Raw genomic sequence first — 10451 nt, 5'->3', positions numbered from 1 at the left:
CTTGTGACATGCAGGTCCCAGACCTCAACACTTAATTTTCCAAGCTTGAATATTTTTCACGCCACCTACCAATGAGAGCCCTGTGCACTGAGGGGCTGCAATGGCATGTGCATCGCAGGGACGCTTTGTCTTGGTGTGATAATTCTGGGCTTTAGAATAGACAGTGCCCTTATGCCGCTCAGTGCAGCTGTCTCTGTAATTTGTATGTTTCCAGCTGTCTGAATAATCTCTGGATCATGTTGTACGACAAAACTACACACAGGATCTTTTCAGGGGGCAAAGACAAAGATGCACATTTTATGATAACATCTGATTATGACCAATACTAACTAATATATTATCCTTACAACACCAGCGCCAACAATCACCAGATGTTCTGCAGCTGCTGCATAGTTATCAGTCTGACGCATAGCTTGAGTTCGTGGCTTGATTTTGCAGCTTGGGTTCATACGCTTGTGGGGTAACTGGCCAGAAGCGGTCACAAGGAGAGCTGGTCTCTGCATCCGGATGCCCTCCATGTTTGGCAGCAGAAGTTTACCCTCCAAAGTCTCCATCTCACCCATTTTTTGTAGGCTTTAGTTTGAATCCAGAGTCTATAGGTCTTGCTGTGTCATTGCCTCTGGGTTTGGTGATGATCACGTCCGTCAATTGCAGGCGACTTTCAGCCTGGGACCTGGCTTTGATCTTCCTTCTATTGTACCTATCCTTTTTAGGATGGACTCTTCTACTTTGTTAGGGCTCTGTTACTGCATCTTCAGCGGTGGGGTTTGAACCTCTTTCATCAGGACACGGCTGGGGTGGAGGTTGAGTCCATCATCCATCCATACCTCATGTCACCATCTAAACTAAACTAATAAGAGAGCAGCAGGGTTTGGCAAAAATGAAAGTTTTGGAGAAGCTTTTACAAAATGGAGTGAGGTTTTAAATGGGTTTTGAATTACAAATATAGACTCTAGGACTGGAAAAAGGTACCGATTCTTTCGTAGAAGTCATCAAAGTCCAGTCCTCCTGTGCTGATCGTTCATCCATGTATACCCAACGTTTTGGAGTTTCAGTGACTTCCTCGGGAGGTCCTTTCCAGTCCCTAGAGTCTATATTGGTAATTCAAACTCCATTTAAATAACCTCTTCAATCCTCTCATTTGGGTAAAAGCTTCTCCAATTTCATTTTGCAAACCCGGCTGCTCTCTTATAGTTTAGTTTTGATGTGTGACTGAGGTATGGATGGATGATGGATCAACCTCCAGCCCCAGCCTGTCCTGATGAAAGAGAGTTCAAACCCCACCGGCTGAAGATGCAGACAGGAGCCCAACAAAGTAAAGGAAGAGCCATTCCTAAAAACGGATAGGTACTAATAGAAGGAAGATCAAAGCCAGGTCCCAGGCTGAAAGTCGCTGCATATTGACGGGTGATCAGTCACCAACCCAGAAGGCATGACTTGACACAGCAAGACCTATAGACTCTGGATTCAAACTAAAGCCTACAAAAAAGATGGGTGAGATGGGAGACTTTGGAGGGTAACATTCTGCTGCCAACATGGAAGGGCATCGGTGCAGAGACCCAGCTCGTCCTTGTGACCGGCTTTCCTGGCCAGTTACCGCCACAAGCTATGAACCCAAGCTGCAAAATCAAGCCACGAACTCAAGCTATGGTCAGGACTGATAACTATGCAGCAGCTGCAGAACATCTGGTGTGTGCGCGTGTGTGTAAGGATTAATATATTAGTTAGTTATTGGTCATAAATCAGATTGTTATCATAAAAATGTGGCATCTTTGTCTTGCCCCCTGAAAAGATCCTGTGTAGTTTTGTCTGTACAACATGATCCAAGGATTTTATTCAGACCTGGAAACATACAAATTACAGAGACAGCTGCACTGAGCGGCATAAGGGCAGCTGTCTATGCTAAAGCCAGAATTATCACACCAAGACAAAGCGTCCCTGTGATGCACATGCCATGCAGCCCCCTTCAGTGCACAGGGCTCCTCATTGGTAGGTGGCTGAAAAATATTCAAGCTTGGAAATTAAGGTGGTTTTTGAGGTGCTGGGACCTGCATGTCACAGCCCACCCTGTCCATGGGCCTGCTTACAAATCCACCTAGAAGGCAGAGTGCAGTTGGCATCATTCCACTACTTCAGCTCCATTGAGCGAGTCTCAACACAGTCTTCTCTGCCTCCTTTCCCCTGATGCCAGTTGTCTGGCTGATTCTTCTCCCAGAACCTACAGATCAGAGTGTCAGTGACTCAGTGGAGAACCACAGCCAATTCCTGAGCTCAGTTCTGCTCTGTGGACTCTGTTGTTGGCAGGGGACCAAGACACCCAGCAGTGACGCGGTGAAGCGATGCACCCCCCGGCCACCCCTCAGAGTTCTCCACAGCTCTTGTGGCCATGGTAACAAAGGGCTTCTGACAGCCGGGGGTAGCAACTGCCCCTGCGCCTGACAGGCCAGCAAAGAGCCAAAGTCAGTGTGTGGCTCCAAATGCTGAGCAGCAGCAACTCAGATCTCAATGCCCAGAACCAGAGCAGGTGGCACAGCACGTCCCAGGCACCCCCCGAGATGGGAACGCAGGAACGGGAAGAGAGGGCAGCGGGGGTCAGTCATTAACTTCTCCCTGGCCCTGCTTACGGGCCTCTGAGGTCACTGCACCGACTGCAGATGGCTGCGGCCATGTCCCCGGCCCCACAGCCTCCCCTTGCCCAGCCTGACAGAGGGGAGAGCGCAGTGCAATCCCAAGGAGAGCGGGAACCTGCCGCTCACTCCAGACTCCCCTGGCTGTACTGAGTTGACTTGGGGCCAGATCCTCAGCTGGTGTAAATTCCTGTGGTTCATTCAAGTCAATGCCAAGTTACCCCAGGGGAGGCTCTGGCCCTGGGTCTCAGTGGGCACTGAACACACACTCCGTGTTTAGGCTCCTGCTCTAAGCAAAGGGCATTAGCAGAAATTCCTGAGAAGATTCACTGCCATCGTGGCAGCACCCGGAGGCCTCCCTCAGGATCGGGCCCACTGTGCCGGGTTATGCATAGACACAAGGGACTGTACAGAAGCTGCCCGAAACAGCTTGTGACCAAACGTGTAACAAATAATCACTTCTCGCAAGCTTCACTCACCTCCTGCTTGCATCTGCTCTGTATTCTGTGCCATCCACCCAGCGCCAGCTGCCTTCTGTCCCCAGGTCAGTGAGTCCAATCCAGTAATTTTGTCCCTTGGTCTCCTTGGTGAGAAACTCCTGCACAACACAGTTTGCAGCATGTGCAGGTCACCCAAGAGAGGCTGCAGGATGCAGCGGCAGCTGCCTGGGCTGAACAGATTTTGGGGGAGAGGAAAGGGCATCTGGTGGTGTGAGCAGGACACTGGGCTGCGGGAGACGCGGTGTCCTGCCCCCAACCCTGACAGTGACTAACTGGGAGACCCCAACGGAGCACTGGAGCACCTCTGTGTGTGTGTCAGCATCTGTATCTGCCTGGGACTAACAGCAGCGACCTGTCTCAGAACACCCCCCACCCCTCACAGCCCTCTCAGAGCTGGACTGCGGCAGGTACTGATGGGCACCTCAGAGTTCACACCAGTGCCCTGTCCTGGCAGGAGGCAAAGCTCGGATCTGAGAAGTGGGTGCAAAGTCTGGCCCTGCAGGAGGGTGGGATTCTCCTCCTCAGAAAGTGCTTCAGAGGCCTGTGGTGAGGGCTACAGTGGGCACGTGGGGAGAGAGGATACTCTGAGAGGTGCATGGCCCCTTGCACACAAGCCCTCCAGATAAAGGCTTCTAGATTGTCCAGCGGGAGCTCAGGCCTGGGGAGAGGGATCAAAGGGATCCTCACTGGGAAACGTCATTGGGTTTGCAGGAAATGCTACATTGGAAGTCGTGGAAATCAGAAATGAGCCTGACCCCAAATCCCCCTCCCCTGGCACCCCAGACTTTGGGAAGCCCAGATCCTGGCTCTGTTCCTCTGCCCCATCTCTGCTTTTAAACTGATGGGTGAATCCCCTGAGTCAGGTACCAAGGCTTCACATCCCTTGTGGGATAATTTGCCACAAGACACATCACAGATTTGCAACCTCAGCTGCCACCTACCACCTCTTTCTGGTATGAAACAAGGCACTGACCCATTATCCAAACCCCTCAGAGGTTCCTGCACTCACCTGTTCTTCCTGGGAGAAGACAGAGGTCAGGTGCGAGTCCTGAGACACACAGAACTGCTCAGCCTCATCAAACGACTTTTTTTCTTGTGAAAAGTAATAGAGGTTCCCACCGTAAAACCTCCAGCCCCTGGAGAGCTTTGTCAGCACATCACCTAGGAGTAGAGACTGTGGTGAGACACCCAGGCTAAAGTCACAGGGAAACATGCAGGGAGCCCAGAGTTTCTACTGCTGCATTTCCCCTGCCCTTCAGCTGCCCCCAGCCAAGGGAACTTCTGAATCCTGATTCTCCAGCATCACAGTAAGTAACTTTTGTGTCATATGATGGATCCCAAAGAGCGCTGCAGAAAGCAGACACCATGGGGTCACTCCCTCAGCACTGAAATGCAGCTGCATCTGGGCTGGAGCATGGGCGCTGGTCCCAGTGCAGAGCAGCACGGCTGTAATGGGAAAGGGGAGACTCACTGTTCAGCTGAGCTGGCAGGGGGTTCAGGAGGGGGATGTAGCTGCACAAGGTTGAACATCCCCTGGTTCCTGTATCAACATTTTCGTTGATGCATAAGTGGTGAAGGTTCGGGTTTTTAACTTGGCATCTCCCAACACCCTGCCGGGGCCCTGGCTCAGGGATGGTTCTGAATAGTAACGCCCATACATGAAATGCCAGGGTCACTTTTTGCCTGTGAGCTGACAGGTTTGGAGCGTCTAAGAAGAGCTGACAGCTGGTTGCTCCCATTAGGCTAACGAGGCCTGGGTGTAATTTAACTCCACACGGATCACCATGGTGTGGGCCCAGGTGCAGCCACCGGTGATCTTCAATGGAAGAGAACTCGGGGCTGGAGAAAAGTCGCTGCGTTGTCAACCTGGAGCCTGAAATCCTCACATTCATCCTCAGCACCAGCAACGAAATGCACCCAGCCAGCACTGCAGCTAGTACTCATTGCGCGACTTGCACTGCTGTTCGTGCTGCACCGATGTTGTCCAGCTGGATCTGGATTTCTCTATAGGCTACATTGACATTACCCAGCTGGGCTTTCAGCATCCAGACTCCTGCCTGCGCTCATCCAAATAGCTGCACACCTAGAAGAAAGTCACAGCGTTGTCAGTGGAGAAGCAGAACGCTTGATTATCAGCAGTGCAGCTTATCGGCAGCACCACTGCAGGCCCCTGTGTGCCAGGCTCTGTACGGACAGGAGGGACAGTCCCTGCTCTCAAAGCTCATAGTCAAAATCGATCTCTAGGTGGAGAAATAAAGGATGATTTGCCTGCAGGGGAACTGAGTGCAGCAGGAGAGGTGCCCAGATCACACAGGAAGTTGGCAGCAGAGCTGGGAATTACTCCCAGCTCTCCTGAATTGTAAGCCTGTCCCCCCAATCTCCCAGCCTCCTCTTCCAGTCGCTCCCAACCCAGTGTGAGCTGTGAGTGGGGCCCTGCAGCATGTGGCAGACGTGGGGGTGCAAGAGAACTCCATGGACCCGATCCCTGGCCCTGATTCCAGGCTGGGATTTTGAACAGCCTAGTGTTTCAGGCGAGTCTGTGCCAGGGTTTAGTTCAGGCCCATCTTCTGACTGGCTCTGAATAACCTGATCCATGACGGGTTTGTATGTGCAGCCTGAGCCAGACAGACAGACTGTTTCTGAGACGTGGCTGTAGTAGTGAAGGCCCTGATAAAGTGGCCAGTATGAGGCCTGAGGCTGACTAAAAGTAATGGTCAAGACTTAGCTAAAGCAAAGTCAAGCTGTGAGCTGGGAGTTCAGGTTCTGGCCTGGTTCACAGAAGCTGGCAAAAAAAGGGCTGATGTTGCATAAAATATATATTCACTAGCATACCGAAGTAAAACACGGTCCACCCCACGAAACACCTTATACTGAACATTCCACAGATAAGAAAGAACAGGCCGACCCATCCCAATGACAGGGGCAAAAGGGTAAATATGATGGATAGAGTTCGTTTGTTCAAACCAACATGAATAAGGTGAGAAGAGGCACCTTACTACTAAGAGGGGTTGTACCTTGTTACGTAGAGGGGTTGCACCTCAATACGTCAGGAGTGATGTGTAACCTTGTTTTGTACCCTGTGTGTAAGAATGATAATCCCTGGTGGGTGTCTTGTCCAGCCGAGGGGCAGCGGAAAGTCCCACCACTGACTGAACTGAGTCCATTGTCAAGGAGCACACTATGTAAACTAGCTAGCTGTATCTAGCAGAACCTTGGACTACGTCTGCCGGGAGCTGGAGCCTGTGCTTTTCGACAATAAACCTGGCAATGTGCCTTGCTCCTTCTACTATGACTCTGTGAGATCATTGGGGTTCTCTTCGGGTCTGCTGTGTCAGCGTTCAGGCGAGTTCTGTGCCAGGGTTTAGTTCAGGCCCATTTTCTGACTGGACGCTGAATAACCTGATCCATGGACGGGTTTGTATGTGCAGCCCTGGGCCAGACAGACAGACACTTGTGATCTGAGGCGACAAGGGGGCGCTCTGCCTCCAGCAATGGGACTGTGGCAGGTACCCAAATTCTTGGAGCTGCACAGGGAGGGCTCAGGGACTGGGGGGCAAATTGAGACCCACGAGTGCAGCTCCACTGACGTCCTGCTTACACCAGGGTCTGAATTCGGCCCTGTATGTCTCATGAGCTGCGTCCGTCTTTCCCGCCAGTGCAACCCTGACAGTACAGGGGCCAAGGTGAAAACTATGGAGCGAAGGGAGCAACAGTGAAAGGACGGAAGATGTTGACCACTAGGCATCCTGCGTAGGAGCATGGGACGGATGCAGCCAGCCTGCCACTGCCAGGAAGGGAGCTAGGAGGGAGCCTGGAGCAGCCACCCGTCCCTGGGAACAGAGCCTCCGTTGGCAGAGGAAAGTGCAGAGCAGCAGCTCATTAAACAGGGGATGGGACCATCTGGCAGAGAAGTCTATGGAGGGGAGCGGGAGGATGCCAGGCACCCACCATCCCTATAGGCAGGAGAGTGCTCAGCTTCCAGGCCAAGGGAGGGGAACTGACCCACCCCACTGCCTAAGACCCTCATCCTGGGTCTTACTGTCCGATCCCTTTGCTGACATCCGAGGCGTCGTCAGGCTGCAGAGAGACTTGGAGCTTCTGCACTGCTTCTCCAACCACTTGCAGCTTGCTCTGTGCCCGGAGATCTAGAAATCACATGTCTGTAGGTAAGTGACTGAACCGAACTGTGGCTGGAGACCAGCCACGCCCAGAGAAGGAACATGCTCCGAGCGTGAGCCTGTTCTCTATGACTTGTTTTATTTTGATCTTGTACAGCTTCTCTCCCGAGCAGGGACACAGGCACAGCCAAGGCCCCATTCAGGGCTCTCTCCTGGTGTATGTCGCAGAGCAGTGACTTGGAGCATCCGGCTTCAGCCTCATGAGACATGGCTCCCTCCTGCTCCTCGCCTGGGCCCGGCTGCCAGGGAGAGCTGCCAAATGTGCTGGGGGGAGGCGTGGCAGAAGAAGGAAAGATCCCCCCACAGGTAACTCTGGCAGGGCGGGGAGTGCATGGTGGCACTGGGCTGGGCGCGGGGGTCGCTGGGCAGAGGAGACATGTGGGGCGGGCACATGTCTTCCCCTTTAGATTGTGGCCCCCCCAGCATGGAGAAGCACCAGTCGTCTTTGCCACTCACTGCCCCTAAGGAACAGGGGCTTCTCCCCCTTCTTCTCCAAGAGCTCTCCACTCCAGCTTCCTGTTTTCAGTTCTCTTTGCTGGCTCCAGGGCAGGGACTCTTTGGCAGAGCAGGGACTTGAACCCAGCTGTCTGAGCCCCCAGACAAGTGTCCGAAGCACTGGACCCTCCGATCTCTCTGTAGGGTATTTCAATTGTGCCATGAGGACGCCTGGGGCTGAGGCTCGTGCTGCTGATATGTGGTCAGGAAAGGACCCAGCGTGACCCTCAGGGTGCAGGTTGAGCATGTGGGGCTGCCACATGTGATCTGAAGTCCCTGAGCTGATGCTCAGGCAGGATGAAGCTCCCCCAGACCATCTCTGACAGGTAGTTGTCTAACCTGTCCTTAAAAACCTCCTGTGATGGGAATTCCACATCCTCCCCAGGTGACCTGTGCCAGTGCTGGACCATCGTTAGACTTAGAAAGTTTGTGCTAGTATCAAACCAAGAGGGTAAGATCTTACAGCTCCATTCGAACTCCCTGGAGTAGGAGATTTATTTGGAGAGACAGACTGGAAACGCAGTTGATTCCTACTGAAATGTGGAGGTGCCCCCCTGCCCCAGTCGAGCCAGCTGACCTGTATGTAAGTTGGCAAACGTTGGGCTTGGAGCTGCAGTTGAACTTACCTAGAAGTGTCACAGCAAGGAGGGACGTGGCCAGGGCCAGACCCAGGAGGAGAAGGACAGCAGTGATGACGATGCCCCGCGCCCTGTGCCGCCAAGGGACCGATGTCTCGGGAGGGTTTCCTTGAAGGAGAAGAAGAAACGTATCCATGGAAAGTTACAGCTCAAATGCCACTGACCGAGGAAACTACACCCCCCAAATCCAATAACTGCTCTGCCTCCTAGTCCCTGACTGTGGTTAACAGCAACAGCGGAATGAGGCCAAATAAGGTCAGAACCGACTGGAACTTGAATGTGAAAAGCGACTCTCCCTAAATCAGGAGTGACTCTAGTGCCAGGCAGGCGTCCTGTGCGAGAGATCTGGGAGCAGGATTTCCCCCTTGCCTAAGCATTTCTAGAGAGGGACATTGAGAGCTTGTGAAGTCCAGGCCCAAAGGAGTATTTTTAAATGAGAAAAGGAACCTGAAACAACTTATGAAATATTGATGGAAATATCTGTGCAGGAAAGAAGTGGGCTGAACATCAGCAGTGTGCCAGAAGCCGTTCACAAGCATAACCTGCCGATAACCCTCCCAGGATCTGGCTCTCCCTGAAGGCAGCCAAGGGCGAATCACAGGCAAAGCCAGAGAGTCTCCCCGCAACAATTAAAGAAAAACAAAGCGCCATCAGCCAGATCTATTGACAAAAGTAACGGCCGTTGCTCGGATTGGTCCCTCGCCAGGGTGAAAACGCAGCTCTGAAGCAAGCTGCAAGCTGATAGGCCAGCCTGCCACACCCGCGCTGTCTGAAGCTGGCCACACCATAAGCTCATCCGCTTCCGCCCCCCAATGGTGGGGTTCCTGAAGCATCAAACAAACTCAAGTCCATCCCTTTACATTGCAAAGTCTCTCTCACCAACCAAACGGGTAGCTCCTCCACAATTACTGATTACCAGTGCCACCTTCCTCTGGAAGACTTCTCTGTCCACCCGTGCAGACACATTTTCCCTTTCCAAAATAGAAACATAGAAAGCGGTGAAGACCTCATGAGGTAATCTAGTCCAATCCCCGCCTCAGAGCAAGGACCCAACCCCTACTAAATATCCCAGCCAGTGACTTTGCCAAGCAGGCCTAAAAACCTCTAAGAAGAGAAATTCCCACCTCCCAACGGGAACCCAGCCATGCTTATCACTCCCACCTATGAAAATGTTTCCTAATATCCAAAACCTAACCTCCCGCCACTGCAACTGAAACATGAACCGGTCGCGCATCAGTACCACTGAAACAGTCATAGAATCCATCCTCTTGGAACCGCCTCAGTACTGAAACACATCAAACCCCCCCACTCTCCCTTCTGCAGACTAAAACAAATCCCCAATCCCAGCCTTCACTCTATAAATGCATAGCGCAGCCCCAATCATTTTTGTGCCCCCCGCGACCTTCCAATTGTTTTCAACCATCTTCTGTAGGAGCGTGCCCAAAACTGGACACATACCCAAATAGCCTCACAATTTCGAACAGAGGAAATGACACGTCCCCTGCGATCTGGGCAATGCCCTACTTATACACCCTCCAAAATAACATTAGCTTTCTTGGAAAAGGCACACGCGGACTCATATCACGAGCTTTCCTTGTCACTGCAGAGAGCCTTACTCGTGCATAGCTGCACTGCCCACGAACTCAAACATCCTCAACCGCCACCTCCCACTTCCAATCAGCAACCGTCCCCTCCTCCTCCTAACCTTCCTGGCATCTCATGTTCAAACCAGAACAGCTGCCACATGCATCGGATGCACCAGAAACCAAAAGGGGATAAACAACCCCTGACAGGCCTTGTGAGCTGACACCTCCCCAAACCAAATAAGAAGTGAGAACGCCACGGCAGGACCACAGGATCCATCTACCCATGTTCCTGTCAGCCAACAAGGACCAAGCCAAAAGCCTCCAGAGGGAATGAACAGAACAGGGACCAGCATGATCTATCCCCATTCCCATTCCCACTTCTAGGCAAACAGAGGCTAGGACATCCCATCCCGCCCATCCGCTATAG

The 10451-nt window shown here is 52.4% G+C and overlaps 2 protein-coding genes across 2 annotated transcripts in view; one reads left to right on the top strand and one right to left on the bottom strand.

Annotated features, from left to right (window-relative positions):
• LOC116833456 (C-type lectin domain family 4 member F-like) overlaps nt 1–10451 on the top strand; it is a 68666-nt gene that overhangs the window by 15178 nt on the left and 43037 nt on the right. The gene's annotated exons all lie outside the window — the stretch shown is intronic.
• The window catches only part of LOC142045781 (C-type lectin domain family 10 member A-like), a 182862-nt gene continuing 174174 nt past the window's right edge, over nt 1764–10451 (bottom strand). The window contains exon 8 of the mRNA XM_075066728.1: nt 1764–1809. The gene's annotated coding sequence lies outside the window, so the exon portion shown is untranslated. The remainder of the gene's footprint in view (nt 1810–10451) is intronic.

The sequence above is a fragment of the Chelonoidis abingdonii genome, chromosome 5 (assembly GCF_003597395.2).
Source record: "Chelonoidis abingdonii isolate Lonesome George chromosome 5, CheloAbing_2.0, whole genome shotgun sequence".
NCBI classification, from domain to species: Eukaryota; Metazoa; Chordata; order Testudines; family Testudinidae; genus Chelonoidis; species Chelonoidis abingdonii.
Note: the sequence above shows the minus strand (reverse complement) of the source record. Positions and strands in the feature narration are given on the sequence as shown.